The sequence below is a fragment of the Cryptomeria japonica genome, chromosome 5 (genome assembly GCF_030272615.1).
Source record: "Cryptomeria japonica chromosome 5, Sugi_1.0, whole genome shotgun sequence".
NCBI lineage: Eukaryota > Viridiplantae > Streptophyta > Pinopsida > Cupressales > Cupressaceae > Cryptomeria > Cryptomeria japonica.
In genome coordinates this window covers 157,132,905-157,153,507 of record NC_081409.1, presented here as the reverse complement: position 1 = coordinate 157,153,507, position 20,603 = coordinate 157,132,905, and positions in this window count along the sequence as shown.

Sequence of the window (20,603 nt, the reverse complement as noted above, 5' to 3'; positions counted from 1 at the left end):
TAAAAGGAGGCCTAATAGCAACTAGTTTGGGTTTGTGGGCAAATGAGTCAAGATTGATGTTCTGGTGCACCTAAACCATGAAATCATGTTTCATTTATGTTCAAGTGTTGTGAGAAGACCACTCCAAGGATTATTGTATTGAATTGGTCAAGTAGGCCATTCAAACCCTTAAGCCTAGTAATAGCCCACTCATTGTTTGCTAGGGTATGTGTGTAGTCACACAAGAACATGAGAAGCATTAGTTGTCTCTAAGAGGACATAGTGGAACCTTGGGGTTTTCCAAGGTAATGCTTGACTTGGTATTGTGTTAGGATCTTTGGAATCAGGGTTTACTAGTTGAGTCTGTGAACCTTAGAAGTTGACTGGTTAAGGTTAACCTCCTTTCGGTCTATTGCGTCCTCGTCATATTGGTATCAGAGTAGAATTTTGAAGGTCACTTGGGTGGTGTGGTCTTAGTGTATGTCAAAGGAAGAGATTGAAATAGGGGCTGACAAAATGCCTCCTAAGAGTATGTCACAAGATGTAGTGAAGAAGTTGATTGAAGAGATTCTTGAGTCCAAGCTGGAAGAATTGAAAAAGACTAAGGATAAGGAAGATGGAAGTGACACTAATGAAGAAGGGGATAAAGAAAATGGGGAATCCTCTAAGAGGTTAGAGGAGATACCTACATATCAGAGGGAATTTCTAGATGCCTTAAGGTCATTCAATAGGGACACCATTGATGGTTTGCCTATATATAGTGGAGGTATGGAAGCGGAAGGGGTGTTAAAATGGATTGACGCATTGACTAGTCATTTTGAGTACAAATAAATCCTTGAAGATAAGAGAGTTAAGTTGGCAAAAGAAAAATTTGAAGGGGTCGGCTCTTGCATGGTGGAACTATGTACAAGGAGGGAGAGAGTTAAGGAGGGAAAATGTATGATAACCTCCTGGGAAAAGATGAAAGCTAAAGTCAAGGCAAAATTCATACCTATTGACTATGAAGTGCAGATCTATAGAAAATTGCAAAACCTCAGACAAAGAGACCTTGATGTGAATGCATATATGGAGGAGTTTCATAAACTCGGTCTCAAATCAAAGAGACAAGAAGAAGATTCATAGAAAGTGGCAAGGTACTTGAATGGCCTAAGGATTAATATCCAAGATGAGATCAATATCTTGGCATTGGAGATAGTGAACAAGTGTTTTAAATTGTCCCTAAGGGCAGAAGAGAAACTAAAAAGAAGAAGTGAGCAGAGTAATAGAGGTAAAGGAGGGAGGAGTTTCAGAGATAGAGGCAATAGTTTTGGAGGAAGAAGTCCTAACCAAAGGTCTAGTGGCGAGTCTAGCCAAGGAGAGCAAGTTGGGACTCAAGTAGTAGAGGAGGCTACCATGGGAGAAGACCTAATGAAAGAGATGGGACAAATGGATCAGGGAGAGGATCCAAGTTCTCTAGTATGAGATTCTATAACCACAATTATATGGGGTACCAGACGTACAAGTGTCTAGAGAAGGCCTCAACTTCTCATGGTGGTGAGAGGAGAACCACTTTGACTCAAGAAGATGCAAGGAGTGTGACATCTCCTGAAGTGAATTTGACATCAAAGATGGGAGAAAACCTGATGATCAAGAGGACACTGCTCAAGGAACCAGTGAAGACTAAGCCACCCCAAACGAAGGCTTTGTTTAGAATCAATTGCAAGATTCAAGATAAGGTTTATAAAGTTGTCATAGATTCAGGATCTACTAATAACATTGTATCTTTGGAAGTAGTAAACAAGTTGAACTTGAAAATAATACCCCATAGTTGTTCATATAGAGCTAGTTGGTTGAATAAAGGGAAACACATACTCATCAAGCATGGGTAGAGTTTAGTATTGTGGGTATAAGAATAAAATTTTGTGTGAAACCCTTCCAATGGATGATTTCCATCTCTTTCTTGGTAGACCATGGCAGTTTGACAAAAAGGCTCATCATGATTGAGAAAAAGAATGTTTACTCTTTCCAAAAGGATGGTGTGACCTTTAGGATATAGTCAGTAGTAGAAGGGGATCCATGACATGTAAGATCTAGTGTGATGATGGTAGGAGAAAAATAATTCCTTGATACACTAAATGAGGAAGGTGGAGTAGGTTTTTCTTTGATTGTGAAGCCCAAGGAAGAAAGGAAGAAGGGTGTGAGTGAGGTAGGACCTAAGGAGGTAAAGGAATTGCTAGACCGGTACAAAGGAGTGGTTGTGGAAGATATACCTGATTCCCTGCCACCTATCAAAGATATTAGTCATTAGATCGACCTCATATCGGGAGTAGTACTTCCTAACAAGGCAGTATATAAAATGACACCACAACAAAATGAAGAGATAGCTAGGCAAATTCAAAAGCTCCTAGAAAAAGGGTTGATAAGAAAGAGCCTTAGCCCATGTGTAGTACCTAATGTTTTAGCCCTAGAGAAGGATGGGAAACGAAGACTTTGTACTGATTCTAGAGCTACCAATAGGATAAAAATTAGATATAGATTTCATATTCCAAGGATAGAGGACCTAATGGATTATTTAGGGGGAGCTACCTGTTTCTCTAAAATTGTTCTCAAGAGTGGGTACCATCAAATAAGGATAAGAGAGGGAGATGAAAGGAAAACTACATTTAAAACCAATGAAGGGTTGCATGAATAGTTTGTGATGCCTTTTGGTCTTTCAAATGCCCCTAGCACCTTTATGAGACTAATGAATGAAGTGTTGCAGGAGTTTATAGGGAAATTTGTGGTAGTCTACCTTGATGACATATTGGTGTTTAGCAAGAGAAAGGAAGAGCACTTGAAACTCTTGGAGATAGTCTTGAAGAGGATACAAGAGCATAAGTTGATGATAAATTTAGATAAGTGTGACTTCATGAAGCCGAAATTGGTGTGCTTAGGTTTTTTCATCTCTAAGGGTGACTTGAAGATGGATTCTTCCAAGGTAGAGGCTATTTTAAACTAGCCTACACCTAAAATAGCCGGAGAGGTAAGAATTTTTCATGGTTTGGCAACATTTTATAGGAAATTCATTAGAAATTATAGTGATATTTGTGCACCTATGTTAGAAACCATCAAAGGTGGTGGTAAGGTGAAGTTTGTGTGGACCAAAGAAGCAGATAAGAGTTTTGAGTGTTTAAAATAGAAAGTTGCCAAGTACCATGTCCTAGTATTGTCGGATTTCAGTAAGGTCTTCACTATTGAATGTGATGCAAGTGGTTTGGCTATAGGAGTAGTATTGAGACAAGAGGGGAGACCAACAGCCTTTTAAAGTGAAAAACTAAATGAAGCAAAGAGGAAGTATTCCTCATATGATTTAGAGTTGTATGCTATGGTACAAGTTCTGAAAAAGTGGAGGCATTACTTTCTTCCTAAGGAGTTTATTGTGTATACTAACAACCATGCTCTTAGTTTTTTGAATGGCCATGAGAAACTCATTCATAGACATATGAAATGGGTTGAAATTCTTCAAGCATACACCTTCATCATCAAGCACAAGAAAGGGGTAGCCAATAATGTTGTAGATGCTCTAAGTAGGAGGGTGTTGGTAGTGCAAGAAGTATAGTTACAAAGTATGGGTGTTGAAGCACTCAAAGGATTGTATGAAGAGGACCAGAATTTCAAGGAAATATGTAAGGTATGTTGTGAGTTTGCAAATGATTTTCATGGAGAATTTTTAGAGTATACCTTGCATGATGGTCTTTTGTTCAAAGGGTATTAGTTATGTATCCCTAGATGTTTAATGAGGGATAATGTAGTAAAGGAGAAACATAGTTATGGTTTAGGAGGTCACTTTGGGTTAAATAAAACCTTGGACCTAGTTAGGAGGTTTAACTTTTGGCCTAAGATGTAGACTGATATCAGAAATTTTGTGGAGAGTTGTATTGTGTGTGAGAGAGAAAAGGGGGTCTCAACCAATGTAGGACTGTACTAGCCTTTTCCTATATCAAGTAGACCATGGGAAAGTTTGAGTAAGGACTTTGTGATGAGATTACCCAAGACAAAGAAACGTCATGATAATGTGTTTGTTGTGGTAGATAGGTTCAGTAAGATGGCTCACTTTATTCCTTGTAAAACCACAAATGATGCTAGCTATATTACAAGATTGTTTTTCAAAGAAATTGTTAGAATCCATGGGTTACCTTTGAGTATTGTATTTGACTGAGATAACAAGTTTGTAGGGAATTTTTGGAGAACCTTGTGGAAAAGGTTGAGTACAAATTTTTCTTTTAGCTCAGTCTATCACCCTCAGACTGATGGCCAAAATGAAGTTGTGAATAGGTCATTGGGAAATCTTCTTAGATGTTTGACAAAGGATCATGGAAGTAGTTGGGATGCAGTGTTACCTCAAGCATAGTGTGCCTATATTGATTCAACATACAGGAGCATAGGTCTGAGTCCTTTTGAGATTGTCTATGGTAGTCATCCTAGAGGAGTCTTTGAATTAAGAGATGTCCAGGGGTTGAACAAGAGGAGTGTACATGTTGATGAATTTGCAAAGGCTATGAAGGAGGTGCATCAACAAGTTAGAGATACCTTACAACAGAACAATCAAAACGTTAAAGAGAGAGTGGATCAAAGAAGGAGAGATATGCAGTATCAAGTGGGTGACATGGTAATGATTCATCTCAGCAAAGATAGGTTGCCCAAGGGTAGCCATAGCAAGTTAAGGATGCATTAAATTAGACCTTGTAAAATTTTGGACAAATATGGTCTTAATGCTTACAAAACTGAACTCCTTGATGATGTTTCTATTTCACCTATCTTTAATTTTTTTGATCTAACATTGTATAGGAGTCCTACTATAGAAGAATGTGCAGGTGAATCTATTTAGGAAAGTGAAGAGTAGATAAAACACTTACCACCTGAGGAATCGCCAAAAATGGAGTGCATCTTAGATAGTAGGGAAGGCAAGAAAATAAGGCACAAGACCTATTTTGAACACTTAGATAATTGGCAGGGCCTTCTTGAATCATAAGCTACCTAGATGTTGGAGGAAGATATCAAAAAGCAAGGTGGTGATTTGTAGGAGTTAGTTTCTAAGAGGACTTGAGACAAATTTCACCCGGGGAGTATGGCACAGGAGAAACTACCTATGTAGGCATCAACCAGGAGAAAGATGATTTTATATTAGTTAGAAGAAATGTAATAAGACCCTATGGGTCCTTTTTCATAATTCAATGTCCTAGGAGTGTGACAAGTTTGTCCATGTTTGGATCAAATTGTCATCTAGGGTTTGGTAGAGCGAATTGAGTCAATAAGGGTCATGATGGTCTAAATTGAGGGATCAAGTAACCACAAGTCTATTTGAGTCATTTTTTATGTTTTAAAGTCAAATGTAATCATTTTGGGGGACTATGACAATCTAGAGTCTAAGTTGGTCGAATTATGCAAAAGTTGTCATATTGTCAATTTGTTGTCACGATAATTTTGCACTTTTTGTAAATTAGGATTCTCCAATGGACAGTTAGTTTGAAAAATAGTTGGAGGAGGCTATTTTCATTTGGGAGACACTTTTAAAGGCCCAAAACACAAAATAATGTAATTTGGTTATGTTGGTTGATCTGGAAAGGAATTGGAAGCATCAAGAACTGTTGGAAACTAGAAAAATTGTTTGATTTCTATTGATTTCATACCGAAGGTGGATTGGTAAGAGTACTCATGACATAGATCCTACAATTATATTGTCTTACCTTTGTTTTTCATTCATTATAGAACCTTCAAGTGACCACTGCTCATTTCTACAAGCAAATCTTTACCAGGTAGCCTAAAACCCTTAAACCCCTAGGGTTCACTGCAATAATGGGTTTTGGCCTATCAATCCTTAACTAAAATCTCTACCATTATAGGAGATGAGAGGCCAATGTATCATATGTCAATACTAAAATCCATAAAGAGGATGAAACGGGATGAAGAGGATGGAGAACTAGCCCTAGGTCTGGGCATCTCTATGTGACAAACCAGTTTGATGAGTGCAATGCGTGAGAATTGAGAGGTAGAGCATTGGGAAAGGGTTTGAATGTGGTAAATGAGTATTTTTGAGTTTTAAATGAAATTTAATGGTCAGTAATGGTCACCCATTAGGAGAACCAAACCAAGTTGTGAAAGGGGTTTAGTTAAATAGGTCTAAAAGCCCTATTAGGTTTGTTAGCGCACCACCAGTTGGAATATTTGCAAGTTGTTTCGGTATTGGAAACTAAGATATTTTTTAGAACTTACAAAAGGGTATTTGAAAACATAATTTTTTCGTCTAGATCCTTAGGGTGTCAAAAGTTATCACCTGATTACTTCAAAAGGAGGCCTAATAGCAACCGATGCAGGCTTGTGAGCGAATGTGTCAAGATTGATGTTCCAGTGGACCTAAACCATGAAATATCATTTCATTTGTGTTCAAGTGTTGTGAGAACACCCATCCAAGGATTTTTGTATTGAATTGGTCAAGTGGGCCATTCAAACCCTTAAGCCTAGTAATAGCCCACTCATTGTTTGCTAGGGTGTGTGTGTAGTCACACAAGAACATGAGAAGTGTTAGTTGTCTGTAAGAGGACATAGTGGAACCTTGGGGTTTTCCAAGGTGTTGTTTGGTGTGATTGAACTATTGCTCAACTTGGTATTGCATTAGGATCTTTAGAATCATGGTTTACCAGTTAAGTTTGTGAACCTTAGAAGTTGAATGGTTAAGGTTAACCCCCTTCCAGTCCGCTGCCTCCTCATCAGTTCGAAATATGAAATTTGTGAGAAAAACAAAAGGTATTGAGCAAAGGATCACTTGAAACTATTCCATAAAAACCTACGTAAAGACTTTTGATTGCTCTTCCTCTTCAAAAGAGAGAAATGAGAAACATATTGAAAACAATTTAAAATATTTGAATTATTTTCAAAAGAACAATTCAAATATTTCCCATTAGACTTCAATGCCTTGGTTTAGGAAAAATAGCCACAAATTTCAATTGGTAAGGAGTTAGGCTCTGAAATTCAAATCACACCTTCAATGTATGAAAATAAACATATATTATTATTTAGTCCTCATGAAAAAACCTAGGGTGTGGGATTTTAATTATTTTAAAGCGAGGGACATCAAAATTTGAAAGTTAAAAATATCGTAAACTATGAACTGGGTTTGCACAAAAATTGGTTATATGGTACAAAATGATGCTTAGGACATGTTCACAAAGTGATTTCCCTCAATTCCTTGTAATTTTAAAAACTCGTCCATTTTTCACATTTTGACCAGGATATTTATGAGTGACCACAATGTGGATTAAAAATAACAACCTTGGATCACATGGTCACTCATTTGGCCAATTCAAAGTTCAAATTTTGGGTATTTCAAATGTGGGGCAAAAAATTACTAAATTGAATTAATTTCAAATTAGTTTGAATTAGTTTAAATTAGAATCATATCAATTTGAAATTTGTTTGAATTAGTTTAAAATAGTTTTCAAAATTAGTTTGAATTACTTTAAATTAGTTTTAAATTCTTTGCTATTATCTACACATGCAGATATTTTCCACATGGTTGATCATTCATTTGAGGATAGTGTTCATCTCAAGGGTGACCAGACATATAGTTAGTTTGGTCAAATACCCTTAGATGGTAGTGATTCTTGGGCTCAAATTTTTGTCGAGATTGTCTAGGCTTTATAGCGTACCATAGACCATCCTGATAGTTCATTATTGACTACCCCTACCCAACCAAATAAGGTCATGGAACAGAAAATTAGGGATGATATTATGTATATTATTTACATTGTTCAATCATATAATCCATATGATGATATATCTATTGACTCTTTCTATGCTTCCCTCTCTCATAGTGTGACTGGCATGGTGAAATGGAAAACCATTGGTAGAAATGTTTCTATGACACAGGTGCACACCATGTTCCCCCATTATGTAGGGAGAGACCATAAGGTTGGGGCCTATTTAGTCACCAAGTGCACTGATCCAGTTGTGGCCCCATTTATCTATCCTAGATGGTTGGAAACTCATTATAGATGGCCACAGAAGGATGAGTTGCCACTTTATTTCTGCAAATAATTATTTGTAGAGTTTCACATGGGCTTAGATGTAGATTACATTGATATACTAGTGACCGTTGGGTAGGTGAGAGGGAGGCTATGTGATAAATATGGATCACCTAATGTAGCAGCACCCATTAATAAATGGGCATTAGTTGGTCCAAAACTTTTGGTTTTGCCAAAACATTTGGAACTAGCATAGGTAGCGAATGATGCCAAACATCACATTTTCTCTAGACTTACGTAGATTGCCACTCAGGTCAATTAGATGTCATCTGATCATGTCAAGAGATACTTGTTATTCTCACAAACAACCATTCCATAGGCTGCATATGTGTCATCAAGTAGTTATGATTTGTAGATCTATATGGACATACCATCTCCCCTTGATGTTGTGCAGTTGAGAGAGGTGGATCTTTTGTTGTGGATGAGTGCATGTCTGTCGAGTGATTTATTGGATGCTTAGATGTATATTGCTTCTAAGTATGGGATCTCACTTGACTCTATAGTGGCACACGTGAGACAACATGTTCGCAGAGGTGGATCTAGAAGTCATGGTGGTAGAGCATCTCAAGGTGATATGAGGAGAGAGGAGTGTATTATAATGCATCTTATAGCCCCTTCACCATAGACATTAGTTGATCCCATACCTCCACCTTAGCCTACATCAGTCGATATGACACCTAAGCCCACATAGCATATATCACCATCGCATGTTCTTACACCCCCCCCCCACATTATAGTCAACATACTTTTACACCTCCTTCTTGAGGTCTAGGCCACTATAGCAGTTTGCTTGTTGACTTAGGTGGTGCATCTCTAGATATACACATTGACCATGTGTCCTTCCATTCATCCGAGATTAGTAGGATCGAGAGAGCCTTTGAGTAACATGAGGTACATATTTTTTCTGCAACGTCATATTATTTAATTAATTTTAAATAATGGATTTCAACTTCAAAATTGTTATCACAATTTAAATTTTTTATTATATATAGTGTCCTACTACGTTGGAGACATTAGAAGATTTGCAGCTTCCTTCTTCTCCTACACATATACATATATACATATATACACACACACATATACATACATATATCTACATATATACATACATATATCTACATATATACCTACACATATACATATATACATATATACACACACATATACATACATATATCTACATATATCTAGATACATATATATGTAAATAAACCACAAAGAAACTTGCCCAATTTGCACCTATGTATATGTGTGTGTGTGTGTGTGTATATATATATATATGATTTATCATTATTTGAAAACCACAAACCATGCTCAAGTGTACCCTACAAATATCTAAATATTCTTCTCACTACATTTACATGAGATTGCTTTGGGGTAGATTGAAATCTGGCTACCATGCATACACCTTGTACTATATCAGGCCTGGAGGTAGTTAGATACAAAAGAATCCCAATCATGGATCTATACATATTCTAATCAACATCAGGTTGTTAGGATTCCCATAGATACTGAGAGGGGGGTTGAATCAGTATCTAGCCGATGATAAGAATTTCTTAAGTTAAAACATGCAAAACATAAAATAGCAGTATATAGATATGCAAGAATTAATGCAATAAATAGAATCAGAAACATCCACATGAAAAGAACACCATAACATAAGATGTTTAACGAGGAAACTCGGTGTGGGAAAAACCTCGATGGGATTTGTGACCCATATTCACTCACTGGCCAATAAGAGAATATTACTTACAATAGGGGCCTGCACATGCAGGAAGGCCAACTACCTAGATCTCACTGCTCAATGAGAAGTAATACTGACTTACAATGAGGATTATACTAATCCAATGACTTGTACTACTCTACAATAGCATCTCCAATTCCAGATTCAGTACCGGTTCTAACTACGTTCTTTACATATACCCTTGACCTATAATTCGCACATTAGGTATGCCTAATAATTTTCTTTATGCTCGCTACCTTACCCTCTAAATGTCTACAATGATCTCCTTTATATACAAGAGTCATTTTACAATTTTCCAAGTCGGCTTACAATAATAAACAAAATATTACATATCAAAAATCTTGTCAGCCTCTATGTCGGTATACATCTTTTCTTCTGTGCCCATGCCGGTGCCGGTGTAGAGTGATCTTGTTGATGCCAGTGCACTATCTTACCTGTGTAATGCTTTGCCGGTATGATGTCTTGCCAGTGCCATAGGATTGCAAGGTTGCATCAATGACAAAACCTTCAATCACATACAATGTCTCATTGGAGTGTTCATATGCCAACACAGGTGACCCGTCATGTTCACTCAATTCACATCCAGTCATAATAAGAGTATAATAGGCTCAATACTATCTTCTGTTTGAAACCTTTTCAACATGTCTTTGGCATACTTGGTTTGTGAAATGAATATTCCTTTGTTTAATTGAGATATTTGCAAGCTAAGAAAGTAGGACAACTCTCGTAACATTGAAATTTCAAACTCTAATTGCATTTGATCAAAAAATTCTTTACACAAGTTGTCTTTATTTCTAGCAAAGATAATATCATCCACATAGACAACAACAATAATCATGAGGCTACCTCTTATTTTAATATATAGGTTTCTATCAGCACATCTCTTTTTGAAGCCTTGCTAATGTAGATATTTATCCATTCTAGAGTACCATGCTCTAGGTGCCTACTTCAAGCCATACAATGCTTTTCTTAACCTGCATATGAAGTCTTCATTCCCATGCCATTAAAAACCTCCAAGTTACTCAATATACACTTCTTCTTCAAGACTGCCATTTAAGAATGCAGATTTTACATCCATTTGATATACTTTATAACCTTTGTATGCTAAAAATGCTAAAAACATTCTAATGGCCTCAAGTCTTGCAATAAGGGAAAAGGTTTCTTCAAACTCTATACCTTCTACTTGTGGATACTCCTTGCATACTAATCTAGCTTTATTTCTAACCACTTTGTCATCCTCATTTACCTTGTTCCTATAGACCCACTTTGTGCCAATGACATTCTTATCAGCTAGCCTGGGTACTAAATTCCACATTTTGTTCTTCTCAATCTGTTGTAATTATTCCTCCATTGAATTCACCCAATTCTCACTCTTTCTCGCTTCAATGTAGTTCTTTGGTTCCATTTCAGTTAGGAGACAAAAGTTGACTTGTTCATTGATCCCTACATGTCTTCTCCTTGTTTGCACACCTTAATTCTTGTTGCCAATGATCTAGTCTTCAAGATGATTCTTTTGATGAATACTAAGAGGGGGGGGTGAATTAGTATACCAAAAAATACTGAACTTAAACTCTTAAACAGTTTAGCAGTTGACCGGTATAACAGATTTACTAACAAACCAGTTATGACAAATGCAAACCAAATAGAAAATAAAGCATTCACCCACAAGAGCACAATCACCATAACACAAGAAGTTTTCACATGGAAACCCAAATGGGAAAAACCACGATGAGAAGAGACTCACAAGCAACTATTTGCAGAATAGAAACCAGATTGGTTAAGGTCATACAATGTTCTTCACCAAAATAGATCCTGTTAGGAATCTAGATCTTTGTTAGGAGATAAGTCTTGTTAAAGACTACCTTGTGAGAGGATTTCAGATTCACAATTGTGAACCACCTTGTTAGAGGATTTACAAATGCTTTGTTGGGCTTACCCGGTTAAGGGTTTCAGACTTGTCAAAGATATGAGTAATCAACAAGTAGATGATCTAGATACTAGCACAATATGCTTGGTTAGTTCCTTGATAGCTCATTGTTAATTCACATTTAGCATTACTTCATTCTTCAATATCTCCACACTCTGTTTCTTCACATAGACCTAATCTTCTCTTCTATAATCGCACATACAAAACTCTCATGTACTAAAACCCTAGACATGATGTCCTTATAAAGGAGTCTGATTTCATGTCGGTCCAATAGGATTACATTACAAGTTCCTAGGTTCAGTGCATCTAGACACATTTGGTAACATGACACAACATCACTGCCAAAGTGTCGATGGAAGATAACTCATCACAGAAATACCGGTTGGTAGCTCATCACAGAGTAATAGCGGTTCATACATTTTACCAATTGCTGGTTGTAAAAAATGAAGATTGGTAGATCAAAGTGTTAACTACCACTTTGTTCCTTCGTACTACTTTGAGATCTACAAACCGCTTGATTTCTTCATACCGCTTTGGGTCTTTAGTTAGTTTGTGACCGGTAAACACCTTCTGCAAAACATTGATAGTCTAAAGACTATAATACATAATACTAGTTTGAACAATTACCAGTTGAGCATAACTCATACATAAAGAAAGTGATCTTAAAACAAGTGTGTGTCAATCAATGATAATCACAACATCATCAAAATGCCAACAATCTCCCCCTTTGGCATTGATGGCAACACTTAAAAAATTTTGACATCTAAGTATTTTTACAACAAAAATATGCCATAATCAAAATTATTCCCCCTAAGCATATACACTATCCCTTTTTGTAGAAAATACAATGTATACTACTCCCTTAAAGAGGTAAACATGAAAGTATACATAACATTCATCAAAATTTAAATACTACTCCCCCTTTGCCAACAATGACAAAGTACTGTGAAACTTATCAAAAACCAATTTAAAATCCTGCATAAAAGTCTTCATGGCTAATGACCATGACTCAAGTAATGAGGTACCAACCTCACTTTCTGTCTACATTTGTCATACCTGTTCTTCCAAGGCATCAATTATACTCATCTCTTGAGTGATTTTTAATGCTTCCGGATTGAGAAAGAACTTCTACAGAATTTTCAATCTGGGTAATAAAACCAGTTGAAGCTCTTGTAAATCTCTTGACCGGTTGCTGATCTCCAGTTCTATCCTAGCAGACTAAAACTAATACCAATGAACTATTTGCCCATATGTAGCAAATGAATCATACAACGTCCTAAAGTTGCTTATGTATGCCTGCAAATCAGATTGCAGTTTATCCTTTTGTGCAAGTACATCATCACAAAATAGACGGGGTTGGCTTATTTTGTTCAACAATAGGTTTCCCTCATCCATAGCATCTCTTATGTTCTTCTATTATTTCTAAAGTTGAGACTGGAGCTCATTCAATTTCTTTACTAAGGTAGTGTTTAGTGCCTTCTAATGCTTCTTCTGTGCATTAGCTTCAACAACTTCTTCCAGGCATTACACTTGGTCCTCTACAACTATACATAGCAATTTTAGTTTGGCCAGAGAGGAGTGGGTACCAAGGAGGTTGGTACCTAGAATTAAAATGGTAAGGGTGACAATCATAGTGTGAATGACATACTGCTCCTTTTTTCTCCTCAATGTTTCCAGTCTTTCTTAGGCTAGCTATATGCCTTGTAGCAACTCTAATTCATCTGCGGATTGGAGGTCAATAGGACTAGTGATGTCAGCCAGTTTGGCTTGACCACCGGTTGCCTTTGGGTTCTCTGCTTGTTTGTTATTTTCTTCTTTCTTCTTCTCTTCCACTCTTTTCTTTTCCTCTTCTTTCTCCCTTTGCTCCACTTCATGCTTTTTCTTCTCTTCCTCCTTTCTTTCTTCTTCTTCCCGCTTCTCCTCTTCTTTCTTTTCCTCCTCTTCTTTCCTCTTCTCCTCTTCTTTGTGCTTTTCCTCTTCTTTCCTCTTCTCCTCTTCTTTCCTCTTCTTTTCTCTTCTCCTCTTCTTTCCACTTCTCTTCATCTCATTTCCTCTTCTCATCATCATGTTTCCTCTTCTCTTCTTCTTGTTTCCTCTTCTCTTCCTCTTTCTTCTCTTTCTCTTTGTCAGCCTTTTCCTTGTCCAACTTTTGTTTCTCTACTTTTTCTTTGTCCTGTTTCTCCTTGTCTTCTTTTTCCTTATCAACCTTTTCCTTTTTCGTGTCTAGAGTGACCTCTTCATCATCAGAATCATCAACATCAATAGTGTCCACTTGTTCTGTAACTAGTTCTCCTTCGCCATCAAATACCTCATCCAGTTTGGTTGAAGATAGGTTAGGGTCTTGTTCGGCCTTCTTGTTGGCCTCAGAAACTTGATGCAACTAGACAGTAGCTTTGGCATGCAGATGAGTGTCATTCTCTACTTCAGAGGTTTTACCTTCTAGCAGCCTGAGTCTTCTTCTTCTCATGAAGAAGAGACCTTTATGCATGTCCATAATCTCAAATAATTCAGAATTAAGGCTTCAGGAAAGTACTAAACAAATAATTTCTCTCTTATTTCCTATTCTTTTTCTATGGCAATGCACCATTTGTTGTCTAAAGAATTTTATAAAGAATCAGGTGCCTCAGATCTAATTTTTGATGGCGACCGGTCATTCATAAAGATATTTTATTATCTCCTATTCTACTTCTTCCTTCTCAGTATCAAAAAAAAATTCAAAATATTTTTTCAAGTCATCAAGCACCTTCCTCTTAATATTCTTTAAGGTCCTTTGACAATGTGTCAGAGGTTTATAAGAAGATATGTCAATATTTACCGGTGCTGACGATGTAGGTGCATTACTGGCATTTTTTGCTTTCTTGTTTGTCTGCCTAGTCTTCTTAGGCTGCACTTTCAATTATGTATCCTCAGACTTCGAAGAGTTGTTCTTGGTCTTCCGCTTCCTTTAAAATACTTTAGCGGGTGCAACTTTAAGTTTCTTCTTGGCAGGTGACTGCTTGATCACTTTTGGGTTGGTTGAGGTAATCAGTGTCGATACCGATGGCATTGCCTTTCCCTTTTTCATTGAAGGTTCTTCAACCAGTGTTACCCTTTCCAAGTAGGTGTTGGTTCACTTTTTCTTTGCATTTAAAGGAGAGGCAATCAGGGTAGAGGCATACCCATCTAACATGTCGTACATCACTTCATATCCCATAGGTTCTACTTCTTCCTGTCTTGGCTATACCACTTCCATTATGCACTCATCTACTTTAATGGTAAAGAAGATGTCCTCTTCATATTTATTAACAATGTCTCTAGATATTCTCATCCTCTGGCTCATCTTCTGCTTGAATTCATCAAAGTATCTATTCAAGACCTCAGGATATCCAGTTCCCACTGCTTGGAGACTTTCCCTAATTTGTTTGGTGACCGGTTGGTCAGCAGACCATTGAATATCACCGACTCCCGGGAAATAGCCTTGGAAGTAGAAAAATAGACCTACCCAAAGTTGTCCAAATTTGAATCTTAAGGCACTGTCTTGTTTGATGGACTTTAAGTTCAATAGTAGTTTCTTCTGCATACAGGTGCATAGATCAAATGAAGCATCCTCCTTGATCATTCTGTAGGCGGCATTTACTGCAGCAGCAGAGACATAATTTATTCTGCTGGCATAAAATCTCTGGTAACCAATCACCATGCAAGCATACTTGACCAACTCATCTTTGATGGTGTTGACAGTCATTCCCCATTGGTTGCTCAGGGAACCAATGAGCTTAGTCATTTCTGTCTTGATGACCTTCCTTAGGCCTGGCACCTCACCAATGTTGCAGAAACTGGTGATGACATAAATTGCTTCAAGAGTAATGTCACACATCCTCTCAAGATACATCTTGTCGCCATGCACTCTGCTTAGAATGATGCAGATGTTCTCTTCAGTGAATTATTCAAGGAAATAAACAATATTATGTAGTTTCTTCCTCTCTAGGATGTTGTATTCTGGTTTGATTTTCCTATCATCCCCACAAAATAGACCGAGTTAGGAGTGAATCGCTAGAGATCCTAGGTCTTCCAGTTTGCAGTCAATGTACCCTGAAATATCTCCTTTGACAATGACCCCGATAGGTATTTGGGACAGGGCATTATTTTTCATTTTTCTTCGAATGAATTCAGCTGAGTCCATAGCTGCACTAGAACTGGAGTGTGATGCAGAAGCCATGATTTAACTGATAAACAAGAATTTTGAGGAATACCTTCACAATTTCAAAATTTAGGGTTTGACAAATGTAGCTCACACCACACCACTTCGGTTGCTCAATTACCACTTTGTGTTCTTCACTTGATTGATTGTAAATATCTCCAGATAATTCTACAAGATTTGAAATCTCTCTAAATCGCAAGTCGAATCGCCTTTTGTTTCTTTGCTCTTGGAAATTTCTTTTCTCATAAATTGATAAGTGAAAATGACTTTTAAAAATCCCTTTTTAAACAAATTCTCACCTACCATAATAAATGCATCACCGTTAGGGCATAAACCCTAATTTTGCTTTTTACCGCTTCACAATCTACTGTTGATTGATAGGTAACATATACCAGTTAAGGTCTTTTGCCGATATAAACTGGGGGTTCAAAATATTTCACCAATTTGTTCCCCGTAAGATTTTTTGAATCTCATTTTGCCAGTTCAGGGACTTCCACAGTAGGTGCAGAAACTGGTTCATCTTGTGACACTTCATCAGGTTTCTTTTTCCATGTTTTATTCATTCCTTCTTGAACGGTTTCAAAATCAATCTTACCTTCTGGAGTCACTGGTATATATTCTGGAGTCACTGGTATATCATCTGATAGGTTCTTTCTCATTTTGCAGGTTCTGGCAGGGTGTCCCGGTTTTTTGCAATGATAGCATACCATTCCAGGTGTTCTCCATGGTCCATTGTTCATTCTACCATTCTTCCTCCTGCATGTTGCAGTAGTGTGACCGCTATCATGACAGATCAAATAGGTTGCTCTCCAACCAATTGCTACTTGATAGCTACCACCACCTGATTGATGGTCATAGGCATTATATCGGTTTGGATTCTAATTCATAGAGGATTCAGGAAAAACTCCTTGAGTCCTTTGAGGATATCTCCCAGTGTTGTGCATAACAGACTTGCATTCAAATGCTCTATGCCCAAACTTGTTTTATGCATAACAGTTTCCATTGAATCTATTGGATCTAGGCTTATTGTTTAGAAAATAAGGAAAATTATTGTAGGCCTTATTTCTACACACATTAGTAGTATTTCCTTCCTTGAGACAATTAAAGCAAACAGGTTTAAACTTTTGCTTACCTTTGTCCTTTGATGTTAGTTGCTTTTTTGATGCTACATCTTTTGTTCAAGAGGTCTCACCTTCCTCATAACTGGAAAAACCAAGTCCAGTGGTATTCTTTATCGGTTTTGTTGATTCAAGCTTTTCTTCTAACTTAACAGTACTCTTATTGAATTTAGCAAGTATTTCCTTTGACTCAGTGAGTTCCTTGGAAATAGAGGCATTGGATTCCCTCAAGGTTGCATTCTCAGAAATAGTTGTGTTTATTTCACCTTGCACTTCTTCTTTTTCCACTTGACTCTCTTGGAGATGAGCAGTAAGGGCACTGATTTCATGCTTCAGCTTGGAGATCTCATGATCTTTGTCTTTTACCAGATCTTTAGCTTTCCTTCGGTTCTCAAGCTCTTGACACATTTTGATAGTCAACCCTTCCAGTTCCTTTCTTAGGTTGGCATTAGATTCATTCATCTTTTCAACTTCTTCAACTAGGGCTTCCATGTCTACTTCATCAGAAGAACTATTTGCAGTAAGTTCCATCAGTTTCTTAGCATGCTCTCTTCTTTTTTCTAGAGAGGCTTTATATTTGACTTTGAGTTCATCAAAGGCTTTCTCAGTCTGAGTGTGATGATGAGTAAGTTCCCTCACAATGTATTCCCCCATATCTCCTTCCAAGTCATTAGACTTATAGAAAGGTTGGCTCTGATACCAATTGATGAATACTAAGAGGGGGGGGTGAATTAGTATACCAAAAAATACTAAACTTAAACTCTTAAATAGTTTAGCAGTTGACCAGTATAACAGATTTACTAACAAACCAGTTAAGACAAATGCAAACCAAACAACAAATAAAGCATTCACCCACAAGAGCACAATCACCATAACACAAGAAGTTTTGACGTGGAAACCCAAATTGGAAATACCATAGTGAGTAAAGACTCACAAGTAACTATCTGCAGAATAGAAACCAGACTGGTTAAGGTCAGACCGGTTAAGGTCATATAATGTTCTTCACCAAAACAGATCCTGTTAGGAATCTAGATCTCTGTTAGGAGATAAGTCTTGTTAAAGACTACATTGTGAGAGGATTTCAGATTCACAGTTGTGAACCACCTTGTTAGAGGATTTACAAAGGCTTTGCTGGGCCTACCCGGTTAAGGGTTTCAAACTTGTCGAAGATATGATTAATCAACAAGTAGATGATCTAGATACTAGCACAGTATGCTTGGTTAGATCCTTGATAGCTCATTGTTAATGGACATTTAGCATTACTTTAGTCTTCAATATCTGCACAATATGTTTTTGCACACACACCTAATCTTCTCTTCTATAATCGCACATACAAAACCCTAGATATGATGTCCTTATAAAGGAGTCTAATTTCATGTCGGTCCAATAGGATTACATTACAAGTTCCTAGGTTTAGTGCATCTAGACACATTTGGTAACACAACACAAAATCACTGCCATAGTGTTGGTGGAGGATAACTCATCACAGAAATATCAGTTGGTAACTCATCAGAGAGTAATATTGGTTCATACATTTTACTGATTGCCGGTTGTCAAAAATTAAGACTGGTAGATCAAAGTGTTAACTACCGCTTTGTTCCTTCGTACCGCTTTGAGATTTGTGATCCGCTTGAGGTCTTCATACCGCTTTGGGTCTTCAGCCAGTTTGTGATCAGTAAACACCTTCTGCAAAACACCGATATTCTAAAGTCTATAATACATAATACCAGTTGGAACAATTAATAGTTGAGCATAACTCATACATAAAGAAAGTGATCTTAAAACAAGTGTGTATCCATCAATGACAATCACAACATCATCAAAATACCAAAATCTTTTGCACATTTATGTTTGGGGGCTTGTTAGTGACCTCTTCTTCAATTTCAGATTCTTCTTCCTCCTCATAACATGGTTCCTCAATCTGATTTACCATATTTTTCTTTACTTTGAGCAAGTCTTTGTCAACTCTTACATTTACACTCTCAACAACTTTTGTTGAGGTGTTTGTTGAAACACTTGTATGCCTTGCTATGAGTTGAGTAAACCAAGAATATACCTTTATCACATCTTGCATCAAATCTTCCTAATCTATCTTCATCTCTTCTAATAAAAAAATCTCTTCCAAAAAGTTTAGAATACTTGATAGAGGGTTTCTTGTCATACCTTAGCTCATATGGTGTCATTTTTCTATTTACTATTAGTTGTGCCATTTTAAGTGTGTAGACTATTGTATGGAGAACATCTTTCCAATAGACATCGGACAAGTTTGATTCATTCAAAATTGTTCTAGCCAACTCTTTAACTATCCTATTCTTCCTTTCCATGACACCATTTTGTTGTGGTGTTCTAGTTGTAGAATATTTTCTTTTAATTCCATGGATCTCACAATAATCTTCAAATTCATTTGATGTAAACTCGCCTCCTCAGTCTAATCTCAAGCACTTCATCTTGTATCCACTCTCTTTCTCAACCATTTTTCTAAAAAATTTGAATCTTTCAAAGGCTTGTGACGTGTCTTGCAAAAAATTTACCTAGGTCATTCTTGAGTAATCATCAATGAGTAGCATGAAATACTTATCACCATTTATAGCTCTTATCCTAGTAGGACCACATAAATTAGTACGCACTAGTTCTAATGTCCTTGTAGTTGAATATTCCTTGGTCTTCAAACTCACCCTAGTTTTCTTGCCTTTCTGACACTCATCAAATGTAGTGTTTGGTTGTTTTGTAATCTTTGGTATGTGTCTCACATACCTATTAGAGCTCACTTTAACAAGATTCTCAAAATTTATATGGCCTAATCTTCTGTGCCATAACCAACTATCATCTACTTGCCCCATCATACATTGTAACTCATAGCATTCCATTAGGCTATACACATTGCCATCAATCCCCTTACCTTCAACAAATAGTTTCCCATTACTTTCTTTCCTTATTTCACATCCATTGGAGACAAATGTAAATTTGTAGCCTTTATCATACATTTGACTTACACTAAGTAAGTTGTGTTTTAACCCTTTAACATAGTATACATTATGTGCTTTTAACTTACCTTCAATGCTTAATGTTCCTTTCCCTTTTATCTTGATAGAAGAATTGTCACCAAATCTGAATGAGCCTTTATTCCAATCCTCAAGTTTTATAAAAAAATTCTTGTCTCCTATCATGTGGTTGAAGCACCCACTATCGACAACCCATAGGTTTTTCCTCTCTAAATCCAATGTTGTTTGCACTATTATACTTGATTCCTTTTTTTTTCATTTTCATTTTCTACCCACACTTGCTTGGTTTCTTTTCTTTTCACTATTGCATAATTCTAATCAGATGTGGCTTTTGGTTCCACAGCTGATTTATTTTATGTTTGGTAGCCCTTGACTTGTAGTTCTTTTCTATATGACCATAGTTTTGACAATAGTAGCATCTTACATTTTTATTAAATGATGAAACAGAAGGTTTTCCATATGACTGAAATGTTTTTCTTCTACATTCATATCTTTTATGACCAAACTCATTGCAGTTATAAAATACAATATTAATATCCCTTAGAACAGTAAAAGGATTCTTCTTTTCATAACTAGGAGGAGGTCTATGCATAAGTCTACAATCTGACACTTTATGT